The sequence below is a fragment of the Haemaphysalis longicornis genome, unplaced genomic scaffold, assembly GCF_048455015.1.
Source record: "Haemaphysalis longicornis isolate Haplotype H1 unplaced genomic scaffold, Haemaphysalis longicornis Haplotype H1 scaffold_1, whole genome shotgun sequence".
In the NCBI taxonomy this organism is placed as follows: Eukaryota; Metazoa; Arthropoda; class Arachnida; order Ixodida; family Ixodidae; genus Haemaphysalis; species Haemaphysalis longicornis.
This window is the reverse complement of record NW_027526203.1, coordinates 300,036,196-300,060,489: the sequence shown is the minus strand read 5'-3', so window position 1 is coordinate 300,060,489 and position 24,294 is coordinate 300,036,196. Positions and strand designations below refer to the sequence as shown.

The window sequence follows — 24,294 nt, the reverse complement described above, 5'->3', positions numbered from 1 at the left end:
TAGCTACGAGCCCACGCGGAAATGGGGAGGAGCAGGAGGAGGAGGAATAAACGTTTATTGTGCACACCACGATGTGCTCAGCTTTTATTGTTGCCTGGTAAGGGGTTGGGAGTAGGAGAGGTGGGTGTCCCCGCCCATTCCCCCTCAGCCATCAACCAGGAGTCCTTGGTCCCTGGCGGCGGCTTCGGTCATCCGGACTACTTGTAGCTGGATGTCAGCAAGGCTGCCTCCCACTGCTCGGGTGTGTTTATAATGAGTGTTCTCTGATCACTTTTATCTATTTTGGAGCCGGACCAGATGATGTGTTCTAAATCCGGTCTCTGCTTGCAGTGTTTGCACTTGCCGTCTTGTATGCCTGGGTAGTAATAGCTATGTAAGACTGGGTTTGCGTACATCCCAGTTTAAATTCGTCACCAAGCTGTGGCCTGCTGCTTGTTGAGGGTTTTATGCGCTTCCGGGTAATAAAGCCTGCCTTTTCTGTAATGATCAAGTATTTCTCTTTAGGTTACCATGCGATCTCTGTCTGCTCTGCGGAAAGTGAGTGGCTCGGTGGTTTCATTGGTGCTAGCCTGGTCGGCGAGTCCTCGGGCTAGCTGGTGACTGTTCTCATTTCCGGGTAGACCAGAGTGCGCTTGTGCCCAAACTAGTTGAATGTTTCTGATGTTGGTAGTACCGTTGCTATTGAGTATTTTTTGTGCTATGTCAGAAATGCGCCCTTTTGCGAAATTACGTATCTCCGTCTTGGAGGCACTGACTATGACCTTAGCCTGGGTCGAGGCGATGGCCAAGGATATGGCTGCTTCTTCTCCGATCTCTGTCGTGGTGGTAAGTACTGTTCCTGAGGTCAGGAGTTGTCCCTTTTGATTCACAACCACTACTGTCATGGCTGCCTGATCAGCGTAATCTGCAGCGTCTACATAGACGACCTCGTGAAGGTTTTCGAAGCGTTTATGGAGGGCTTTGCAACTCTTTCCATTCTTCTTTCTTGGTTGTGAATTGGGTGCAGCACATGGTTTTCGAGCTGTCTTGATGGCTTCCGTATTGTAGCCGTTATCTTGAATCTTGAGTCCCAGCACCTTGATCACGGAGACTGCTGGTATAGGCTTGCCGTGTGTTCTGAGCTCTATCTGTGGAGTCTTGTGAGCTTTTAGTCTACTCCTGCCTGACATGTACAGCAAGAGCTCCGATTTCTCTGGCGAACATCCTAGTCCTCTAGGTTCTACATATGATTCTACCACATCGATGGCTGTCTGTAAGGTTTTTTCGACATGACCATCACTGCCGCCAGTTACCCAGAGTGTGAGGTCGTCCGCATAGATGGTATGGTGTAGGCCTTCGATCTTATTCAATTCTTCCGGTAGTCCTATCATAGCGATGTTGAATAGGAAGGGAGAGAGTACGGAGCCTTGCGGTGTGCCTCTTCCCCCCAATTCAAATTCTCTTGATTCTATGCTTCCAACTCGTAGTTTTGCCGTTCTGTCTGTAAGGAAATTTGCTACATAGTCGTACGTTCTGTTGCCGAATCCCAGCTTTTCAATGTTTTGTAAAATGGCCTTGTGCCGAACTTGATCGAAAGCTTTGGTTAGGTCCAGTCCAAGGATGGCTCTGGTGTCTTTGGGTGAGCGGCCCTCTCCATCTATAACTTGATGTTTAAGTTGTAGCAGTACGTCGTGTGTTGACAGGTTGACTCTAAATCCTATCATAGTATGAGGATACAAGTCTTTGTCCTCCATATATCTATTGGGGAAGACAGGGGGTGGACTCACCAAGTACATCCACGGGTTTACGCCCGGCATTCTCGCTGAATGCCACGTGATAGGGTCCCGTGACCTCTCACGCCACTATGCGCTCCGCCCACGGCACGTCTAGCGGCCTTGTCGCGCCTCGCGCGTGTGCTAGAAGTTACAAAAACTAAAGGAAGCTCACACCAACGTATGGCATTTAACTTCTAGTACACCAATGTGCTAAAGCCTGTGGCGTCCAGTGTTCACGTAAAAAATCACAGCTCCTTGTTGTCCGCCCTCCCGCCAAACGACACATCAAGGAACACATTCATATACTCCTTGATAGCCAGGTCATAACTCCAAGTCCCAGCTACAAGATCCTGGGCCTACATCTCTAGACCAACATCAAGTGTGACGTACCCTTGCAGCACCTCAAACACAGCATCAATCAAATCATACACATGATCAGGCGAGTTGCAACCAAGAAGCGAGGCCTCAAGGAATATGGTATACCTTTCGATTAATTCAAACTTTTGTCCTCTCGAGAATCACTTAGGTCAACCCCCTGTCTTCTCGGCAAGGAGGACATAACGATGCTTTATATAACGATTAGAAAGGCGGTTGAGCAGGCCACTGGTCTTCCCATGAGTGCGTCCACAGAGAGACTGCTTAGCACGGGGCTTCACAAAAAAGGGGGAAGAGCTGATAGAGGGCCATCTTTCTAACCAGAAGCTCCGAATGAGCAGAACTGCGGCGGGTCGCCAAATCCTTCACCAGATTGGCTGGGCAGCCCAGAATGTGACCCGCTTGATGTACTCCCGGTCTCTTGGCTAAAAGAACTAAAGATGCTCCCTTTGCTCAGAAATATGAACCCCTCACACGACAAGGGTCGCCGATAAGCACGGGCTCGAGCGCTTAACACCACCCTCGGTGGGGATAATGCAGTTATCTACACAGACGCCTCCAGACATCGACGGCAGCAGTACACCATCATTGTGGCTACCTCCAGAACCAACCTCCTTGCGTGTGCCTCACTCAAGACCCAAGACATGAAGGCAACAGAAGATGCAGTCATCGCCTTGTCTCTCACCAAACCAGGGGCTCGGAAGGTAGTCACCGATTCCCAGCAAGCCTACCGGAATTACCAGTCGGGTTGGGTGTCCCGACCTGCACTGCGTGTGCTAAAAAACCCCTCCACAAACGGTTTCATTCAGGTCATCTGGACACCCGCTCATGCTTCCATGGAGGGCCACGAATACGCCCACCAACAAGCCTGCGCTTTTACCTCCTGTGCTATGGAGCTGCACGAGGACATGTAGTCACCCGCTTGTCACGTTCAGGGACATAACCCAGCATTGTCGCCTTCAGAGACAGACCCTACCTTCACCTTACCCTAAGCTTTTCAGAGAATAACAAACTACCCTACGGCTCATACAATCCGGCTCCTTCCCACACCCGACGCGTCTTCACTTAATGGACCTGAATCTAAATTTTGCTCAGAAGGAGGAACACTCCGCCACATAATCGGGGTGTGCGGCTTTAGCCCTGAGCACCCTCCTCTCTTTCCGTCAACTACCGAACAAGAGCAATCGGAGATGCTGCTGCCCAGGCCCTCTCTGCCTACCCAGCTTCAGCTGGTGGACAGAGCACAGGCGGCGCTGACTGGATATGGGCTACAGTAAAGAAGGAACCACTCCCCTGGGCTGCACCCTGGGCCGCACCCTGGGCCGTTCAGAAATCTGAATAGAAGTATTTTCTCCTCCTCCTCCTCCTCCTCCTCCTGTGTCTCTGCCGCAAATCTCGTCGCCTTTGTCCGCGGCGGCAGAGACGGAGAAGTGAGATCGTCTAACACCGGGATTGAGCTTACTTTATTTTATAAAAAAAAAAGTCTCCACTCATGTGCTACACTAATGCAACTCAACCAATCACCGTTCACGATTTTACCTTACCGAGAATATATCTTTGAAGTAATAAAGGGTGTGGTTAAGTGCATTTCACTTCTCTCTGGTTTTACTGTTTGTAGAGCAACGTGAGTGAATTTAAGTGACGTCGCATGGGTAATCGTTGTGGGTGCCGTTTAGAGCTTTGCTTTCCAACCACATTCACAGGGTGGATTGGCGCGAATTTTTTGACACTTTTTCTATACGATATTCTCCCTTACTTGCTAACTGCTTTAAGGTTTTTATTAGCAATGACTCATGAGATTTTGGTGCTTGCGACCAAGAGCTGTAATGCGTCCGAGCACTCTGTGAGCGAAGAAAAAGCCGATGTTCCTAAGCTTGTTAGCGCGGGACGGCGCTCTGTCGCGTGTTCCGTACCGCTCGCGCGGAAAGATGGCTCCTATCTATTTAGCGTGATGAGCACGCGCGTGGACAGCTTTGTCGTTCTCCATTAAATGTGCCGCATGCATTAAACACGCCCCATGTTCCCCGGTTAATGAAGTAGTATGACTAACGCGTGTATCATACAGTTAATTGGCTTTGACGAGCCGTGTGTACCGATAGCGCCTTTGGGCAATGCGGCGCGTCGTAATGGGCTGCTACTGAATTGTTTAACGGGAACTGGAGCGTCGAATAAACGTAAATTTATAAATTTCATTTTTATCGAAAAACATTGTTGATATTTCATTTTATGCAGCTTGTATTCACGTGGCGCGATCATTAATTCGCTCGCGAATAAGAGTCTTTGCCTCCAGTTTTAATTCGTACAGGACTGTTCGAACTACAATTAAGCTTACCTGAAGCAATTCATGAGCTCTGAACAAATGTCATTGTCCCTCTCAAGCATCACTCATGCGAAGTGCTGGCTCAGCATAAAAGCCTCTTATGTTGATCAAAATAACATACGATCTCTCAGCCGTCCTGATATCTTCTGCTCCCCCCTCTCTCCCCCCCCCCGCCTCTCCCCCAAAAAGCTACGGGTTAAAGCCGTTCGAGATGACTCAGTGTTTCGTCGAGGCAAACTGCACCATGTGTGCCTCTATGGAGCACGGACATATACGTTTAGCACTGCAACACAGCTGCATACGGCGGCCATTTTGGTTGTTTGGCACATTGTTGCCAGACAACGCCGACAACTTACAAGTGCGAGTAGGGATTGCTTAAAGGAGTTTAGTTTGCTATGGTAGGCTTACAGACATATCGAGCGCAGCTTACCTGGTCGATGGGACGAGCTTTCGAAAGCCAACATTCCTGCCAGTAAAATTTACGCCTTGAGCTGTTGTCACAGCACAAGGCGCTCATTTGCGCTCTTGTTCCTGCGCAGATTCTATTATGTGCAGAGCACTTTAGGGCCGCGCCTTCTCGTCCTAGCTCGCTCGCTGGAATCAAGCATATCGCCACGGCGTTACGGTGCAGCCTGTCACGGTCCCTTCGCCGCGGCGTAACCCAGAGGCTTCGCAGCGTACTCCAGAGGCTTCGAAAGACAAGCGGTTTATATAGTCATAAGCGTTAGAAGCTCGTGAAACGCTGGCGCTTGTCATACATCTTCCCGTTGTTTAGAGCAGAGAAAACTATAGGTACATTTGAGGGAAAATATACCTAGTTAACCGGCAGCGCCCGCGTTCCTTTAGTTAAGGACGCCCGTTGAAAACCAACCCAACTTCTCGCATACGTCACGTCTCGCATACGTCACGTTCATACGGCCTCTCTTGGAATAAGCAACTGTTGTCTGGTTCCCTCACACCGCGTCTAACATAACAACTCTGGAAAGGGTTCAACGCAAAGCAGTGCGCTTTATCTACAACAGATATGGGCGCATGGACTCGCCAACTGAACTATTACGTCGGGCAGGGCTACCGAACCTTTTAAGCCACGCACAGCTGCTTCGACTGATGTTTCTATATCAGATAATCCACAAATCATTGAGAATAAACCCTGATCCACTTTTAACTTTTCGCGACGCTAGACCAACAAGGCAACGCCATTCGTGGGAATATATTCATTTAATAACAACACTTTCAGCTATTCTTTTTTCCCACGCAGCATACGGGAATGGAATGCATTAGACCCTGTTATCACTCAACAGCCAACCATTGAAACATTTATGGAACTTGCTGAAAAAAGTGTGCTAGGTAGTGTATCTTGATGGATGGTGTTCATACTTTCCTTGTATGTAATTGGTGTACGTCATTACTTTGTGAATTGCCTGAATACCTTGAAATATATGTAATGTGATGCTTGTATGCATCTTGGTGTGTGCATTGTTTGAGTATGCATACTTGTTTTTTTTACTGTATTATTTTGATTATGCCTACTGTGAATGTGCACTGTAGTACTGCAATAATCCTGGTGCTGTGCCTGCTGAAGTTCGCATCTTTTGTGTAACTTTGAATGTAGATGCACACTCCTGTAGTAATCCCCCTGGGGATTGACGGTATTGTGTAAATAAATAAATAAATAAATAAATAAATAAATAAATAAATAAATAAATAAATAAATAAATAAATAAATAAATAAATAAATAAAAGGCAGTGCAACGCCGGCACGTGCGGGGAGAAAAGCACAAAGAGAACAGAACTCCAGCTGGCGCAGTTTCAGGCAGGTGGCGCGCCAGCACTGCGAAGGCGGGAAATTTGAATTGCATGGGGTGGTAGCAGTAAGCGGATAACGACGGTAGAGCCCATTATGGCGAATAACTCCTCTGCACTTTCGGCAGCTTTCACATTGAGTGGAGCGGCTTTAATTTTTTTTCCCCTCAAATCGCATTTTCGGTATCGTCACTCGCCAAATTTACACATTTGGCTACACTGAGTCGTCGTTCTGGAGCGTCGCGGTAAAAAGCCGATCTGCGGCGGTTTCTTAGAGTGTACCATTACATTTTACTTACAGATACAGTGCTGGTTGAGCATGCACGCTTTTCTGGCAGATTTTCAACACCATAGTTACTGTGCCCAGATCCGAGAAAGCCCTAATAATTGTATTACTTCCTCTTGGTCTGTCCGTACCGTAAGGTTCAGGCCTGAACAGACCACGGCGCACGTCCCACCCTCCATTTCTCTTCTTTCCCTCGTAACCATAAAGAACTCTTCATCATAATAATCATATCTGGCTACCTAAAAACAACTGGTTGCGGCAAATCCCCTTCCAAACTACACGCGATTCTCCGAATCATACAATTATTTCCCTGCACATAAATGTGCTTTCTCTCCTTTAGCTTATTATGGGTACCACAAACGTATTTTCCTTGGGCAATTTCAACAATTTGAATCCGCTGAGAACATGTGATAAAGGCGATTCAAAAGGAATGTTGCATTAGACCCTACTTGCTTCCATTTATTAATAATGCATCAAGATATTTCTCACTCCATAAATCTTCGATTAGTGTTTCTTACTCCGCAACTTGGGGACATCCCTCTCAGTTAATAGGCAACTTAGTGTCATCTGTGTTAGTCTGATCTGTGGCTGCATTCTACAGTTTACCCCATGTGAGCTATTATTTTACTATTTAGCGTAAGTTTACAGCATTAGGTTTTCTACAACGAGTGGCAGAAGAGGATATATCATGCACCGTTTGTGAGCTCCGCGCCAGCTGCTGTTACCAGTAGTTATCCGATAACCGTTATTAAGTAGCCGCGCCAACATACCGACGGATACTCTCATAAGATAACCGCGCCAAGACTGGTTATCAATGTGTCAACATGCTATATCACCCTTTAAAATTTCTATTGTCACCTACTTCATAGTCAACATCGAGTGTTTCTTGTTCACGTACAGGTTGCGCAAGTACAGGTTACACATGGTAGCAGTACGCTAAACTTAGCCCTGAGGGCTTTGCCACGGGGATCCGGGGAAGAGGCGGGGGGCGGGGTCGTCTACAGCTGACGTCGACGGATGAGATTCCAGATTTCAAACTGGTAAGGAAATCAGAAAATGTTTAAAAATTGCGTCCCTTTACGCATGAGTGAAACAAGTGGAAGCTAATTTATCGTGCGCTTTGTGGTTAGGTGCAAGCACGGACGGACACATGTGTGCCTGAATTTAAGTACGATGATGTTTTTAGGGTTTCATCTTTTCATCTAGAAAATGCGTTTCACTGCATTCAATTTTGGTTAGGCCAGCAGGTCCTACTAGCAGTTAGGCGTAATGGCCAGCAGTTCCTACTTACACGTAGTCCGCGTACGAGGCCTGCAGGCGTCCGTCGGGCCACACCAGCATACAGACGGTGCGTACGCTGTTGTCCCGGTAGCGGTACGAGCGGGTGCGCGAATACAGCAGTGTGGGCAACGAGAGCAGCGCTGAGCCCACCCACACGACGCACAAGGTAGCCACGACACGTCGACGGCGGGGCCGGCTGTCCAGTGGCCACACGATGGCGATGTACCTGGGCGAAAAAGGCGACCGCGCATGTATCGGTCCCCCGGTATGCACTGAACCACCCCCACAGACTGCCTCGCCGTAGCATGTCGAATGTGGAGTGGATCGACATGTACAACCGCCACATGTACAACCGCCTCATGGGCCACTCGTGTGGCCCATGAGGCTCAGGTATACCCATGGAGCACGGACGGGTAGATGTACGGAAATATTCCATAAGCTTAAGAGTGCTTACGTATTAAAATGTGCAACCTGCTTACGTTATTAACGAAATACGATGGACAGTCTGGAACAAGGGCAGTAATATATGCGATTAAACCGATTCACCTTGCGAAATTACTCTCAGCCGATAGCTAATGACAAACAACTTTCCTCCCTGCCTTCCCCCTCCTCGATCTATCCCTTCCTTAGTCTTGCCGTCGCCAGCCTTTCTCTCTCCCACGTCAACAGCAGCAAGCTCATTTACCTTCGCTCAGCAGTGTGCGTGAAATACTGTGGTGATAAGCATCGATGTTTCGGCGACAAAAAAAAAAGAATAGCATAAAGACCGTTAGCTAAAAAGCTACAGATTATGTCCACGTGTCAGCAAAATTCCAATTTTGTGAGTTTAACGCGATCAAGCAACACCTGGACTATGAGTCGCGCCGTAGGGCAGTGCTGCGGATTACTTTTGACCCCCTTGAGATCTTAAGCGGTCCCCAAAATCTCGACAGGCGGGTGCTCCTTTTTCCCAGCGTACAAGGAGGATCTGCTTTGAAAGGGTTCCTAGCCCTGCAGTGAATAGTTCGTGGTAAAAAAAGAGTGCAAGAACATGAAAGAAAAAAGATAGTGCTAAGTATATGATCATATGCTCGAGAAAGGCCGCATTTTGAAGTGTAGGGGTAGTGCGGTCTCGAACATCGATGTGGACCCGGCCTAATGGCGGCATTTCTACTCATTTGTATTCAAACTCACGAGGGAGTACGATGATGAGTGAGTACATACCCAGATTTAAAAGATGAGTACAATGACGAGTGAGTACAGAGGTAAGTCCAGTACTTGTGAGTGCAGTACTCATGAGTGCAATATTCATAAGTACTGTGTTTCCGAGTGCTTGCAATTGTAAGTATAGTAGCGCAAACAAGTTTTATTATGAACTCGAGTCCGGAAGCGCGTGTACGAGTCGCAAACATTTAGTGGTGCCGCTGTGCCGCTTAGCTTTCAAGGATGTTAAAATTAGACAACGAAGACTGCGCCTTTTTCCTTTCCCGGTCCCTGTTTGGCGCTGTACGTTTTTCGGCGGTTGCTCGCTAAGGGGTTACGGTTAAAATGAAAAAAAGAGGGGGTGACGGCCGGGCGGGCAATGCGTCTACAGTTGCTCTGCTCCTACGACAAGTGTTGATTGCCGCAGTTATTTCAGTTTACATGGCCTGGGAACGCGTGGCGGCTTCGTTGCGCTTGCTCCGTTAACGTTGTTGTAGGGGAGAGGTGGTGGAGGCTGCTAACAATGCATGCACTAGTCGCACTGAAGTCGCTCTTCTCTGTCTCCAGCAGTTTTCCTGGACGAACGTTGCGCTGTGTAGTCGTTTCGTGAGCCGAACCACTCATATAAACAGCCGCGATTAATTAACATTATTCGCGTCAAATCGACTGCATTGTTTGTGAGACTGAAATTGTCCTCGTCATACCGCTGTGCGCATTCAAGCGATAATTTTGCTGATGTACGTGCTCCAACCTGGTTTTCTTAGGCTCGCATTTTGAAACATTTCGCTCAGGTTCGCTAGGAATATAGTCTCGTGCAGTGATATTTACAAGTGAAGATGTAGCGCCACCGTTAAGGCGCGGCGGTGGAATTTTCCGCTCCAATGAAAATAGAACATCCGAGTACACCTAAAGTAATTTGTGGGTTGTGAATCAGACAATATAATGCAAGCTGAATGCGTGCGCGCCTTGTCTCGCCTCGCATTCTCGAAGAGCTCTGGCATGTTGCTGCTGGAGGAGCGCTTTGCTTTCGAATGGCTTTGGTCTGTCTCCTACACGATGCGCCGCTTCTCGTTTATGCTACCATGTAATGAGGAAGCTGCGACGACGGTGAGTTTCGTTGGTTGTTCTTCCCCTACCTTCATTGGCTGCTTACTGGCGGGGCGACCACCTCTCGCTGGGAACTACTGCCGAGTTTAAGCTCGCACTGTGGAAGGCCTCGTGAAGGGGCCGTTTTTATATGATGAACGCCAACGACAGACGCTGGGTTTTTCGCTTAGGCTCACGACTTATAACGTCTCGTGAAATATGTGGCTTGCGCATAAACGACACCACCGCACTTTTTGATCGGTCGCTCTAAGCTTCATCAGCGCTGCTCGAGATAAGAGCTGCAGATTTCCAACGCACCAACGCACCAACACGGCAACTACAGTGACGTCAGTGCAAACTATCACGCCTCCGAAAAACGCGTCTGCGAACTTTGTTTTCGAGTACACAAAGCACGGCAGAGCAGTTGGACAGTGCTGTAACAGCTGCCAAGCACCGACAGCAACTGGGTCACTGGGTGCACTGCGGCCCTCGACTGCGAGAGCGACACCCGCTCCACGCCTCCTCCTCCCCCCCCCCCCCCCCCCCACACACACTGTTAGGACTGGGCAATCTTAGCTCAGTCCCCACTATTATGACGTTGCCCTGCTCAGCCCGCTATCGATGCGGCGCAGAGCAGAGCGACGAAGTTGTCGAGCCGACGGTTATTTCAAGCTGCATTTATATACAATATATACAAAGGTAGCAACAGCGTTAAATGGCTCGCACAAAGGCGATAGCACTTTTCAACTCAGTGCCTCCGATGAGATGCCGCCGCCCCGCAGCTGCTTCCGGGAAGGTTTTGTACCTCCGTGCTTCCGTTGCAGCCGCGAGCAGTTCGAATCCACCCAATCAGGACTATCACTGGCCGCAGTTAGTATCCGGCGAATGAAGGCGGAGCGATTTCGTCAGCCGAGCCGCCCCGACATGGAAAGTGAAGGCGACACAGTGGCGCCATCTCCAGGCGGGACTCGCTGCGGTTCTGCCGCGGGACGTTCATCCCAGACACGATTCCGCCCAGCCGTCACGAAGGGAAAAGGAGAGCAGACTCGGCGGTGCCGTTTCCAACCAAGATGTAGCGCGTCTGCCGCGAGCGGTTTGACAGAGGCGCGAATCGGCCCTGCCGTCGGCGCGTCGCCAGTTTCAGCGAATTTGTGTCGGGCGCTGTAACACAGCAGCACACACACGCATATAAAAATGAGTGGATAGACAGACACGTGTGTGTTTTGCCCGGTCTCTGAACGGAAATAAACATAACGAAGCGTTGCGCCACTGACCTGTCCCTCTCTCGCGGCGGAAAGTTCCTCCGTGGCTTCTAGCGCGCTCGCCGGTTTTCGTCTTCGTGTTTTTCTCTCATTTTGGGGACCGGTGGCGGTGGCGAGGGGGACGGTTGCGCAATGTTCGCAGCATGCGGAATAGTGGCGGCAGCGTCTCTGCTTGTTTTAAGCACGATAGGTCTTTCTTCAGCTACTTAACCTGGAAAATGTTGGCCTTCCTGTCTGTCTGTCTGTCTGTCTGTCTTCGTGTGGACAAAATTCTCTTTGCCGGTTGGCCTGTTTTTGTACTGTTGCAATTGGGTATAACCGGTTGTACTTCGTGTGGTACCGGGGAGCTATTGAAAGCTCCATTTACTCGATGTCTGTCTGTCTGCCTGTCATAAAGATAATTTATTATTGCAACTTAATATCTGGTCCGGTTGTATACATGGGGCTACAGGTGCCACCGCCAAGTAGCTTTATGTATATAATGCGCTCTCTCTGTAACTGTGATGCAGTCTGTACCGCGATTCAGCCGCTCGGCCAAAAGTTGAAAGAATTCTTCATATCGGCAAAACATTCCCTAGCTACTAAATCTGGTACCATATTTTTATGAGCATTATTGAGCAAAAATAAGACATTAGGGATATTTGAACCCAAACATAAATATGATAGCGATATGTGCTCTGTTCCTATAATGAAGAATACACGTAATGGTAATTTTTGTGATCGCAAAACAAAAAAAAAAACGCGTTAAAACCAATATTTCAACCACAAACACAAAAAATTGGCGCAGCTTGACCTAGTCGTGCGAGGCTGGAGAAGACACAGCAGAGGTGGCGTCCGCTCTCTGTTCGTCAGAGGCCCGTCTGATGCACCTCACATGTATTTTAGAACTTGCCGCAGAAAGTTCTCCACGACTGGCATGCCCGGACTGTTTTCTCCGCAGCCTTTCACATCTATTCCGTAGTGGAGCGCGTAAGCACGCGCTAGCACCCACAGCAACCGGCTTCGCGAGCTCGGCGTCTCTGCTCCCTACTCCAGGCGCGGACGCACGTGAACTGGCAAGGAGAACAGCATGGGAACGATGACGTCGCGAACGCTGGACAGTGTTCCCGAAGGTCGATCTAGCCGACATCGGGCGCTCCTCACGAGGCGCAAGCTCAAGCGCGCTCGTTATTTTTAACGCGATAGTGTTATTTGGCTCATTGCTCGGTTTTTCCATGCCTGCTAGCCGTCCGCTAGCAGCAGTGCTCATCAAATGTCCGCGGAAGTACGTCATCGATGCTAACAGGAAACTACAACTGAGGCAGACAGATACGGCGGATCGCCCGTATCAGGAGTAGAGAGTGCAGCGGCAACTAGATTTAAAAAAAAACAGGACAATGGCACTACGGCCGAGACGAAAGAAAATACACGCGATTTAAGCAGGCGCCGCACCTGCGCAGTGAAGTTCATGTCTACGCGCCATGGGTAGTCGCATTCTCGGCTTACACGATTGCGAGCCGTGCCCGCAACTTACGCCACCCCCAAAGCGCCTGTACCAACGATGCTAATGCCGGCGCTAGCTGATATTGTGTCACAAGGGTGCAAAAGATTAACGCCAGGCTCTCTAAAACCCAGGAAAACCTGTATTAAGACCAGAAACGAAATAAAATATGTCCGAATAAAAATAAAACCGAGTATATAAGGCTCCTAATTACAAGAGTTTTAAAATAATTTTTCGAATTTTTTGTGGCCAGATCACCGCCGCAAGCTCGGTCCGACAAACGATAAATAGCTCCACGCGGCCAATTTATCAAACCTCAGAATAGGTCAGCATGGGATCTCAGAAAACAGTCACTTAAGAATAATCGCATGGCCCTATCGAGAAGCGGCAGAATCGGTCACACAATTGCCGAAATAGAGAAAATATTTGAACATTGCGACCACATACTAAAATGCAATTACAGGGTAAGACCAGAAATAAAAGAGGAAATGGCGAAAGTTTCGTAGGCAATAATCATGACTGGGCTATCGGTCAGGGTGCCGTACCAGAAGCTTGCCAGCGCTGAAGACAGCCCAATAAGCACCGTCATTGCAACAGCATATAGGGCAGCCCTACCCCTCAAGTTTCATGATCACCGCCGGGGTCCAAAATGTGTCTTATAACTTTGAATATATCAGAGGACAATGATAATCCTACTATCCTGGCACAAAAGAAGCATCTGGGGAAAAAAATTGCGGCTGACCATACAGTGGAATATATGCGCGGCTCTCCTAAAAGCCTCCCCCCCCCCCCCCCACTTTCGACAAAACATAGACCCGAACCTAAACAAGGAGCTAGGATCACATTCTGTCAAGGAAAGCTCCGAAATCATGAAAACACAGTCTACGCCGACGCCGGGGCGTTCAAAAGGACAAAGACAACACATGTCATAGTGGGCTACCATGGCAATCACTGTGACGTCATTACCCTCTTACATACAGGTACGGAAACACAGAAATCCTCTTGGCGATCTACATAGCGGAATCATCAAATATGTGCTTAAAAATATTTACACACTCTCAAAGGCCATTAGTCTCTTGGTTGTAGGCAAAAGCTTGAGGAGGATCCTTAAATACACATTGATGACATTTCACATCACATCAACAGCCGGAAAAAAGGCCTGTCCGGAAGGGAACGACGCAGCCGAAGAAGACCCATGCGAACTGGCATACAGTGCTCCCTTTGGACCTTGTCTACCACACTTCCCTCCCCCCCAAAATAGGATCATCTCCTCATCCTGCACCTATGAACACCATCCTTCCACGTGCCACATAGGTATCTCAACGCCGAAGAATCGCAAACTCTACGCGGGATACAAATCAAGACATATATCCACAAGTCTAGACCACCAAAGATGTTAACTAAGAAATGTGGGACATTTACCTTAAACTGTGCTACATACGGGGAAGCACCCAACCTCTTCACTCAACCGGGCCGTATTGAAGGATATCTTTAGGGGTGAACGACTCAAACATTGCCTATTGAACTTAGATCGACACATACGAGGCTGTCCTGGCCAGGCTGTCACCTCAAGATAAGCGTCGGCTGATGGTAACGGTTCAGGCTTCGGGATCCGCCCTAGGGGTCTGACTCCTCTTTACCATTTTTTCTAAACTTCGATTTCATCATAATCATCACCAGCATATCGACGCCCACTGCAGGGCAAAGGCCTCTCTCATTATTTTCCAAATATCCCGGTCCTCTGCTAACTGCGACCAATTTATTCCCGCAAACTTCTTGATCTCATCTGTCCATCTAATTTTCTGCCGCCCCCTGCTACGCTTGCCTTCTCTAGGGATCCACTCTGTTACCCTTAATGACCAACGGTTATGTTGCCTTCGCACCCACGTCCATTTATTCTTAATTTCTACTAATATGTCCTTACCATGCGTTTGTTCCCTGACCCACTCCACTCTCTTCTTGTCCCTTAAAGGGACCCTGCAACAGTTACCATCGACTGCTAGGAATGTATTTTGGGGTAAAGTCTATTGTCCCAGCAATCTCCTCCCGCAAGAATTGTGAAAATCCGTTCACTATTACCGAAACTACGCGCGATGAGAAATGGCGCATGATCGTTCTCTCTCAACTCGACCGCGGACAACGCTACGAAAGCTGCGCGCTCTTTCCCGGAGAGGGGGGCGGCTCGCGGCGTGCTCTTCGGCGGCCTTCAATATATCACAGGCTGGGAGTTTTCCCCTTTCCTCCGCAACGTGGAGGCGCCTATTTCCCGTCTGGTGCCACAAAGAAGCAGGCATAGGTGCCTGCTCGCAAGCGCGCGCTCTGGCTGGTAGGGCGTTTTCGAAGCAATAAAAGTTTGTAGTCGAGTGGTCCCGTTGAAAGGGAAGTATTGAGCTCATCACTCAAACTCCGCGCGCACTCAAACCACAAACGGCAAAACTGTGCTTAGAGGTTCAGGCATAGAAGAGGTTCGTACACAGCGATGACGACTTCGGAAATGGGAGAAATTAGACGCAAAGTTGACCAGTGACAGCCGATCGGGCAGCCATGGCCTCAAGGACATCGCTTAGGCCATGTCAGGGGTGCATAATGAGGAGAACTGAAGAGAGCGCGGTTGGTTTTTCCGCATCTTTTACAGGATTTGCGCGCTCACCGCTTCACGTGCACATGTAATATTTGGCTCCGGTATTCCTGGCAGTGTAATCTAAATGTTGCGCAGGTTTACTTGCACTGCTCAAAGAGTGTTGCAGGGTCCCTTAAATGTTACACCTATCATGTTCCGTTCCATTGCTCGCTGAGTCGTCCTAAATTTAAGTTGAACCCTCTTAGTGAGAAGTTTCTGCCCCGTAGGTGAATACCGGTAAGATGCAGCTGTCGCACACTTTCTTCTTCAGGGACAATGGTAGGCTGCCATTCATTATCTGAGAATGCCTGCCGAATGCACTCCACCCCATTCCTATCCTTCTAATTATCTCTGCCTCATGGTTGGGATCCGGGGTCACAACTTGGCCTAAGTAGATATATTCGCTTACCACTTCCACTGCCTCGCCACCTATCTAAAATCGCTGTCCTATCCCGAGGTTATTGATCATTACTGGTCATTACAAAACTTCGATTTACTCTTACTCAATAAAGCTCTCTCTTTCTCTGTGCGTGTGTGTGTTATAAAAGAAGGTTCAGTCAGGCCACGACGCTAGAGAATAAGAACTTCGAAACACTGACACTGTCACCTTTTTGCTCAACTGACCAACACACCGCAGCTGCAACCTTTCACGTCTACTACTTAAGCCACAAAAGCGTTGATGGCCTGTGCCTTTCCTGTGACGCAGTGACTAAAAATCGTTGCGTCTAGTCAAGGTTTCGTCGCTGAACTTCAGTTCCTGAAAGTATAAATGTTAAATGCATGAACTCCAGTGCAAAACTCTCCCTCCACGCTGAAGTGACGCTTACTCGTTATACATCTTAAGTCCTAAACGTACAAGTCACCTGCAACTTTTTCGTCGTATTTTTACGAGCTCCTCACGGGGCGCAAGTTTATGTGTAAGCCTGGACGATGCTAGGCGCTCTTCATGAGGGGCACGATCACGTGCGCCTTGTGAGAAACGTTACGTTTCAGGGGCTACAGAAGACTATCGTCTTGGGACGACATTTTGAAGAGCAGATTCGCAGACAGTTTCGCACTACAAACGAGACGCACAGCGCAAGAAACGCACCAGAGGTGACGAAGGACATCCATCCCGGACTGGTGCAGTTGACCACGGCGAACGAAATGCATAGTACGTGGAACTGGACCTAGCCAGCACACACGGAGGAAACGCTTTTCGCGACATCCTCCGCTCCCGCTGCTGCTATCCGGACTTGGCCAGCGAATTTCACAACCGCAGAAATCAACCTTGCCACAAGCAATAAAAGACCCAGAGCACGCGGTTCAACCCTACCGGAACGTGCTATCTCTCCGGCACCTGCTGCTCCAACTCGGGTCCAGTCAACGAACGACAGCACACTCGTGCATTTACACGAGTGTGCTGTCCGTCAACGAGCAACGACACGGCCAGCGCGTACGGCACGTTCGAGTCGGAACTAACAAGATCCCCGGCACCCGCTACTCCGATCGAGACTCACCCGACAAACATTATTTCGTACAGGAGGACACAACCGCGAGCAAGCGGACTTGGAAAGAACGGAACGCTTTCGAGATTGCTTGTGCAGGAGAGATACCGACCTCCGCATTCTCGAAACAACGGGCAAAAGACGAGAGCTTGAGCGACGGTGCGGATACGGCAAGAACGATAACTAATGAACCTGATCCAGACCAATGCATCGAATGGCCTACCGATGAAGTCACGCTTACGACGCCAAGGCATGTGGGACCAAACGGACGAGACAAACTACGCCCGCTTCCCCACCTCAACGGCTTCACTTCCGAGGTAGCCACAGCAAACATGCTCGTCCGCACATATAGGTCTGCTAAACGAGGCAAAATAGGCACTTTTCTGGACCTAGCACATTTACAGGAAACCGTAAACGTATATTCACACCGATATAAGCCACCTTGGAAGATCCCATCATCGAGGACTCATCATGGACAGCAGCTACTCAAGCATACACTTCCAAATACACTTAATCACTTGCACACTAATCACTTAATCGCAAACTAGCGATTTCACCCCTCATACTGCAACTTTCCGGCCAAACCGTACGCACCGCCGCATCTCTTCGCGTGCTAGGTTTGGAAATCTCTGCGTCTGGGTCGGCTGCCATGTGGCTTCGATCTGCCCGACAAAAAGCAGGACAGATGCTTCACCTGATTCGGCGCATCTCACAGAAGTCTGGTGGTTCCTGCTCTAAGATGGCTCGTCTCCTGGTGAGGTCAGTACTGCAGCCTCGACTCGTTTATCAGGCCCAATTCCAGTACATGACTCAGACGGAGTGGGCCCGACTTGAGGCTATCAACAGAGCCGCTATGCGCACCATCACCTGCCTTCCTGCAATGACCCCGATACCATCGCTCCAAGCTGAGGCTCAGCTGAACACGCTTGACGAACTCGTCGAACAACGTCGCTCAGCCCGCATACACAAACGTACTTTTGTTGCGGAAGCAGCGGCCTTGGCTAGCTATATGGGCTGTTCCCTACCTGCTTCACCAGATCGCCCTGTAACCAGGCCTCCGTGGCGGTATCACCAGGTGACCGACAACCGACCACTGACTAGACTGCACACTCGAACTACCGGAAAAGCATGTGCGAGAGGACCACTACTGACGGCTGCGACCCAGTACGAGGCGATAGAGGCCTTCGTGGACGCTGGTGCCCAGGATGGCGTTTTATCTACGGCGATACAGTGTCCCGTTTATCCTGACGCCTCACAAACTTGCCTCTACCAAACCATCCGCACCCTGCCCTCTCTACTGGCGGAGCTCACAGCCATCCGGGATGGCCTTCAGGCACTAACGCCGGCCCTACAGCGCGCCCCCGTGGGTTCTATCCTACATCTTTATACGGACTCCACCGCGGCGATACGGGATTTACGCCAAGTATCGAACAATTGTACCATTTCAAGGGACATCCACACACTACTAGACACGTACCCCTGCCCTCTAAGGCTGGTGTGGGTTAGGCGGAATTCGCTCCCCGCTCACATTGCAGTGGATATGGCTTGTCACCCGACGTATATTCCTCGGCCGCTGCCAATGTTAAGAACTGGTCCGATAGAAAACTTTCTCCAACGGAAGGACGATCTGCGTCGCGCCACACGTGCCCTCATCCCCCCGTGTGGAACGGACCTCCCCAGTAGACTTGCTCGCTGGGAAGAGGTTTTGCTGCGCAGACTTCGCGTTGGAGTGGCGCTTTCACCTGCTGTGACCCGGGCGTGGCCACCACGCTACCATGCCCCGTTCGACGACACCTGCCCCTTCTGCACAGCTCCGGCCGCACAAGCTGACGCGGACCACCTCATATGGGCGTGTCCTTCACTGGCCTCAGCCAGAAAGCGACACCTGAGAGGCACAGGCCTCCATCCTGGAAGACCCCCCGACCTTCAGCGGTGGCTCTGGGGACCCCACCACCGCTCCCTTCTTGACTTCCTTCGAGAGACCGGGGCCCATGTATATTTGTAAATAAGTTATTTTTATGCCAACGGGCATTCTATCGCACAAAAAAAAAAAAAAAAAAAAAAAAAAAAACTTGCACAGACAGGAAGTTGACATTCTGGCTGTTAATGATGCCCGCATATTAGATATGTTCTTGTAGGTTTTTGCTTGAAAATTTTCACTGTTTTATTAATTTTGTACAATCATTTTTTCAGTGTACGTCGTAAGTGACCGAAAATTGCTGTGTTGTCATTGCTGTCATTGCTGCGTCGGCGGACGGTGCCCTGTCAAGCTGCAATGTTGCAGCTTTTTCGCCGTCCGCTTTTTTCACCTGTGTAAGAACATTGGTGGAAATAAAACTTTGATTGATTTATTGATTGATTTATTGATTGATTGATCGATTGATTGATTGATTGATTGATTGATTGATTGATTGATTGATTGATTGATTGATTGATTGATTGATTGATTGATTGATTGATTGATTGATTGATTATTTGATTGATTGATTGATTGATTGAAAAGCTAGCACGGACCCGCACCGATTTTGACCGATGAGCCACGCCACTCCACGACAACACCACGCTACCGCGCGATAAACGAAAAGACAAACTGCTCCCATACCATACGCAATGCACACCTCAATCGAAGGAACGTCCTCAACGTGCCGAACTGTGCTATTCCTGCACACCGCAGCTCGCCACCTGACAAAATGGCCGCCTACGCTCCAACATGCATTAAGCACGCAACGAGCTACACGAACGCAATCGCCGATGGAAGCGACGTGACTAACGCAACGCCGTAAACGCTGTCAAGTTCAGGTCCGACGAAGTGAATTCTACTGTACGCAAAAAAAAAATCAAGCCGATTTGAAATTCACCGAACTTCATCGAGACGAACGCCCTCTTAACGAAGTTCCTAGTATCCGGAACAAAGCATCGAGCAACTGTGAATAAGCGGACAGTGACCTCGATACGCACGGATGTCAATCTACGCCGACTCTTGATTGTGCCGGGGGGCAGGAGCAGTTAGGATTCCGAGCACGATTCGGAGAATATCAGCATACCGAGAAACAAAAACGGACGACAAAAATTAGCAGTGGCTTAGCTCGGCTATGCCACGATATACGTAGCGTGAGCTAAGGTTCAGCTAGTTATTCTTAGCTTTCCTGGTTGTCTAGAATTAGCTTGATTATCATGCTTATTGCTGCTTCAATGACACATACACAGTCAGAATACGCATTCTGTGACGCATGTATATTTATGAAGCTCCGGCGCAGTGGTCACCAATCGCCCCAGAGCTAAGCTGGTTCCACAGGCGCACGCTGGTGTTGTTGCGACGCACGAGCTATCAGTTCCACACCCGGCCACCCCTCGCATGATCATCAAGTTGACCGGGCCGCCACGTGTCGAGCGGAGGTCGGCGAAGACACTGGGCACGTGGGGGGGGGGGGGGGGGTGAGAGACGCTGGGCAGCGAGTAACGTTCTGTGCGCCGTGTGATGTCACTGCTCCTCGCGCATGTGCAGCACGGCTCTCCAGGAGCCACACGAAACTGCTCAACCTCGGCCAGTGTAGCTCACTCTACAAAAGCTGCCGCCCGAAGACACGCAGAAAACTGTTATTCACGGCCACGGCCACGCCGAAAATCCTCGAGCACCCCGAGAGCCCAAGCGGCACAGACTTCGTTGTTTTAGTCCTGAGAACAAGAGGAGACGCCAGAGGCAACGCGAGCGCTTACGTTCCGTTTTGCTGTCTCACGTGAACGTGCCTTCGCGCAGTGAGTCTCCCTGTGACAGTGCACCGCGTCATACGTTTTCTTCCCGTCGTCGTCTGTCCTAATCTATATGTAACCTCAGTTTTTCGACTCGATTAAACATTTTAATTTTTTCTATTAAGTGTTTTATTCGAGCCACGACATAGCTTATAGCAAACAGTACAGATAAGTTGAGTACTCGTGAGTACAAATTGAACACTCATGAGTAGAGATTGAGTTTGAGTGCTCATGAGTACAGATTGAGTACTCATGAGTACATATTGAGTACTCATGAGTACGGATTGAATACTCATGAGTACAGTATGACTACTCATGAGTACAGATTGACTAAGATTACTCGTGAGTACAGATGAGTTGAGTACAAGTGAGTAGAGTTGAGTACGAGTACTCGTGAGTACAAATTGAGTATGAGTACAAGTGAGTACAGATTGATTATGAGTACAAGTGAGTTCAGAAGAACTCAGAACTCAGGAGTACAGATTGAGTACGAGTCGTCGTGAGGACAAATGAGTTGAGTACAAGTGAGTGCGACTACAAATGTGTATGTGATGAGTCGGTACGAGTTATTTTGAGAACAGACGAGCTTTTTGAGTCTGAGTTTGACTGAGTACAGTGTGATTAAAAATTGTGATGTAGTGTGAGTGAGTTCTTTGTTTTGCCGACCTATGGGACCCGTCGCGGTGGCTCAGTGGCTATGGCATTGGGCTGCCGAGCTCAAGGCGCGGGTTCGATCCCGACCGCAGTGGCTGCTTTTCTGATGGAGGCGAAAAGCGAAAACGCCTGTGTCTCGAGATATCGGCACACGTTAAAGATCCCCAGCTGGTCAAAATTAAAACTACCCAGAAACACCTTAACTTTTTTCTAAATCCTGAACTGTGTCAGAACGTAGTCAATAAACACACTCAGTACCTTGAATAGGAGGTCACAAAGTACCTCCGCCAAAAATTTCTGCTCTATGCCCATCAGGTAACTTAAAAAGTTGCTCAAGAAAATTTTCTCTCTTTCCCAGCCTTGGCGTTTTTGCACCGCTGGAATTACGTCATTACACCGGTGTAGCGGCTGTTGGCCGGTTTTCTTTCGGTTGCAGCAATAAACGCTTTCGCTAGCCATTTAAAAAAAGCCACAAAAGCGTAGCAGAAACGGAAGGCTTATCTGCTGCGACTAGCAAATCACACAGTGCCGCTCCCTGCTGGGGATAACTATAGCTTTCGCAGTGCTTCCAGACACGAAGGAAAGACTGAAAGCGTTTGTCGGAAGTGTTGCAGAGTCCCGTTATTCTAGAGCCCTCCACTACGGCGTACCTCGTAGCCCAGATGCTGCTTCGGCGCATTACACCCTACAATCAATCAATCAATCAATCAACATTGAGGTGTTCTGTAACCGCCCTCTCCTTTGTCTAAGGTTATCCCATGTCATTACTGTGCGGACAAAGCAAGCCTTTTAGTAGAGCCTTTTGTTCGGCCGCAGCTTTTGTGCGGGTACATCTTGAACTGAGTTCGATTTCCCCTCCAGCGTCAAAGAAATGTCGGAAAATAGCGGTATAACATTTGATAATCCCCAGGAAGGAAATGCAGGATACAGGAAACCAAGGACGCAAACATTTTAGGAGACGGTGGTTCTCTTGGACCTTGTATTTCGCTTTTGAAAACGCCTACGGAAATTCCCTTCTTATTTAGGAGAAAAGGGCAGACAGCGCAATTATGAGGAGTGTCCTTGAAGAAACAGGTTGTTTTGGCAAAAAAGGGCCACCTTCACTAACGTGAAACCTGGGGAGGGGGCCAATCTTGCAGTGTATAAGTGTACTCCTCAAAGAATGGAAGTCTCTCTCTTGCCACACGGCGCGCGCTGATTGGGCGCCGGAGAAGCGCCGGTGGGAGGAGCAATCGCGCGCTTGCTGAGGCGGCGGCACCCTCTCTTGCGTTGAACCGGATTTAAGCAATTTGCATGCCCCACCTGCCCCAGTATGGGGTAGGGGCAAGGGTCAACGCAAGCGCAGTGCAATGCCCGCGCCCCGCCCTGGTGGGGGCTCGTCCTAGGTGATCAACGAGGCTCCGGCACCAGGTAAGTATATCTTTTCTTGCTACGACCGACGACCCGAGAGAGAGAGAGACAATCTTTAATGAGTCTGGCGATGTAAGCCGAGCTAAGCCGCCTGGCTTGTTACGACAGGTGAATGCGGTGACAATGATAATTGTAATGATGAAGAGGAACACATGGTTTTAACTATTTACAAAGCCTGATCAAGGCTTGTGGCTTTTAGATGAGTCAATAAAGCTTTTGTAGCACGACCGGCGCGTTCGGAAAATTCCAGGGACCTAATGCGTCTTCAAGGTGGAAGCGCTCACAAAACCGGGACGAAAGAAGAAAAAACATAGACGACAACGCCCTGTTTTGTAAGCGCTTCCACCTTCAAAATGAACAGCTACCAACTAGTCCAAATGTCCGTTCTACTGCAGTACCTAATACGTCCCTCAGTTCTAGTCCTGCGGAGAGCGGTCGGCCCAGAGACACTGCAAGACACACTATTTGCGTACTAAATCACGCACTCTCACATATTAGGTGTTTCAGATCTTCACGCACACCACACTCCGGGCACAGTGGTGACGTCGACTGGGTTTTTTTTGTAACAGTAGTATATCGTGTATGCGACGTTCAACCGTATACGGTGGAGTACTGCTTCGTCATGCTTTGATATTCAAGATGACATAATGATGGGCGTAATGATGGGATGCGTCATCCAAGTCGATCGCTGCACGCTCCATGCCACTCTGGATGCAAGTGCTGAAGCATCTTTCGGAGAAAATGGTACCGGTACTTGTGGTCCACGTTTGTTATGCGCTATGAATGCTGCAGCGTCCGCCTTCATATTTCCAGTTACTCCGCACTGGGCAGGAAGCCACTGGAGTGTTACTTGATGACGCGCCTGCAGATATTGAAGTTGCAAAGCATGTTACATCAAGCACAAGCTCATCTTTCGGCAAAGACGCCAAACATTGCAGTGCAGCCAGAGTTTCCGTGAAGATGGCCCACACGCGTGCAGGCTGCTCGATGATATGAGCCAAGGCCAGCCGCAGAGCTTCAAGTTCGGTAGCCGTAGATGAGGTTTTGTGGCTGACAATGGCACTGAGGGTGGTGGGAGATGAAGGTATCCACACCGCGACAATGGATGATGTGAATGACACCGATCCGTCAGTGTACAGATGTGTGTGTACTCCGTATGGGTGGTGGATATATTCAAGGACAAAAACCACAGAGCGGCAGGCGGAATATTGTTACGATGGAAAGGGAAGAAACGAAACTTGAAGAGAAGACAACGAAAACGAACTGACCGGCCGCGAGTGGAAAAGAGGAAGAAGACGCTGGTGCGGCGCGCATCTCGCTCTGTGCTGACCGCTCCCCGCCTACGAATTCCCTGCGCACCGGCCGCCCACACAGAATTCCCACGACAGACCGACATGCCAAACACCCGAGCTACTGACGCCGCTGCACAAGGAAGGGTGAGCTTCTGGCCCCACCCGAGGGAACCACGCATGTTTTTGGGGGCTCCGGATGAGGACGTAGAAGATTGGCTGAAACATTATGAAAGGGTCAGCAAGTACAACCAC

The 24,294-nt window shown here is 49.3% G+C and overlaps 1 pseudogene; it reads right to left on the bottom strand.

Moving 5' to 3' along the window:
* Nucleotides 1–7,825: 7,825 nt before the first annotated feature.
* The window catches only part of LOC144159252 (tachykinin-like peptides receptor 86C pseudogene), a 56,459-nt pseudogene continuing 39,990 nt past the window's right edge, over nucleotides 7,826–24,294 (bottom strand).